Here is a 2,431-nt window from a genome sequence, read left to right as displayed (position 1 = left end):
AGTCATCTCGATGGCACCCGAAAAAACCCCAAACATATTTTCTTTCCTACTAGTGAGACCCTGCTATTTGTTTTGTGATTGGCTTATTTCACTCAATGTAATACTTTTGAGGTTCATCTCTTTTGTAACGTATCAGAATTTCATTTATCTTTATGGCTGTATAGTATTTCATTGAATGTTTGCACCACCCGTCTATCTGTTAATGGACATTTGGGTTGTTTCCATTTTCAGGCTCTTGTGATTCTGCATTAGTTTTTGCAAACTGAAAACTCACATAGCATATCTCTAGAAATTCTCAATACCACCTCTCCTTGTATGGTGTGCTTCATTTAGTCCTACCGATATTTCTGCCTGGCTAACCCTAGTGGTCAAGCACATAATGGTTAAGCACTTAGCTGCATGAGGGTGGTTGTTCTGCTCCTTTAAGATTCCATAGCCTAGAAACCTGTAGGAGAACAATATATGGTCCCATAGGATTGTTGCTGTTACTGTTGTTAGGTGCCATTAAGTTGGTTCTGACCCGTATCAACCTTGTGCACAGCAGATGAAACATTGCCTGGTCCTGTGTCATCCTCAAAATTGTTCCTGTGCCTGAGCTACGGTGTCACTCCATCTCATTGAGGGCCTTCCTCTTTTCATTGCCAAGCATGATGTCCTTCTCTGGGGACTAATCTCTGCTGAAAAAATATCCAAAATATATTTAAGACCAACGTCACCTGTCCTTTAAGAAGCACTGGCACTACTTCTTCAATGACAGATTTTTTTGTCCTTTTGGAAGTACAAAGTACTCTCAGGATTCTTCCCCCACAATCCAATTTGATTCTAGGAATTAATTCTAAAGAAAATATAAATGCTTATATATATAAAATACTGTTATGGATAAAACCGTGTCCCACCCACCCCCCACCCCTCCCAAATTTTGTGTTGTAAATCTTAGCCTCTATACGGATAGTTAGTGTAGGGTGTATCATGAATCAATCTCTTTCGAGATGTAAAAGAGATGAAAGGATCAAGCAAAGAGAGAGATGGGGTAAGATTGATACAAAGCCACATGAAGATCCCTAAGGAATCAGGAAACAGAAGCTGAGCCGGAAAGAACTTTCTCCAAGAGCAGACACAAAGAGATAGCCTTCCCCTGGAACCAATACTCTGAATTCAGACTTTATGTCTTCTAAACTGAGAAAATAGATTTCTGTTTGTGAAAGCCACCTACATGCAATCTTTTTGTTACAGCAGTACTACTTAACTAAGGCAAATATTGGCTGACATGCACTTTACAGAAATCAGAAAAAAAAATCCCATTTTTATTTAGTTGTATGACATATCTCACAAATGGATAATTCGAACACATTAGCAAGCACATATTATTATGTATTTATCACACAAAGATGCTCACACAAATGAAGTAAATTAAAGGAGGTGATAGGGTAAATAGTAGGACTAAGTTTGGTTGAGATGAGATAGACAAAAATAAAGAGTAGAACTAAGCGAGTAAGAGAAGAAAAGAGAGAGAAAAGGAAAAGGAGAAATTAAAGTAAGAAGTATAAGGAGCAACGGGACCCATGGTCCTGAAGGGATTTGGGGGAGAAGGAGATGGGGGAAGGGAGCAGTGAGCAAGGACATGCCATAGACAGGGAACACTTAGAGAATTAAAATCAACAACAAGGACATAGAGATCCTGGGGTGTTGGAGCAACAGCAATCTAGCTGAGAGTAATTACTAAGAGGCAGGGCGAGCGTGATGGTGGGGCAGGAGGAAGGTGAAAGGAAACAGAGGAACGATCTAGGAAGCAAAGACAAGGATTAAGGTGTGCTCCTAGCTGTGTACATATGTTAATACATTATTCATAAAAATAGAGGTATTGGCCCATGCACATATATTTATATGGCAATACACTGAGGTTGTGGATGGACTTCAGGCCTCTGCTCATGCCCTCTCTCAATGCAAGAACACTTTGTTCTAGCAACCTGGCATTCTGTGATGATCACCCTCCCAGCCCAATTGCAAATTGGGTACATAAGCAAATGTGGTGAAGAAAGTGGATGGTGCCCAGTTATCAAAAAATATAACATCTGGAATCTTAAAGAGAACTTGAAATTTAAAAAGCAGTCATCTAGCACAGAAGCAACAAGCCCAGATAGAAGAAGCACATCAGCCTGTGTGATCATGAGGTGTCACTGGGACAGGGTAACAGGCATCAGAAGATCCAAACAAACAAACAAACAAAAAACCCATATTGTTGTGAATGAAGGGGTCGGTGTAGACACCTGTGTTAGACAGGTTTCTCTAGAGAGGCAAAACCAGATTGCTAATAATTTTAAATATATATTTATGCAGGTCGATATAATTATCACACAAGAAATAAACAGTTAAATTACAAAGCAGTACAAATGGCTCAGTGCAACTCACTTCTGTGAGACAGCTGTGAGAC

This window comes from Echinops telfairi, unplaced genomic scaffold, assembly GCF_000313985.2.
Source record: "Echinops telfairi isolate 266 unplaced genomic scaffold, ASM31398v2 ScPeMD7_5868;HRSCAF=6743_1, whole genome shotgun sequence".
NCBI lineage: Eukaryota > Metazoa > Chordata > Mammalia > Afrosoricida > Tenrecidae > Echinops > Echinops telfairi.
This window is presented reverse-complemented; position numbering follows the sequence as displayed.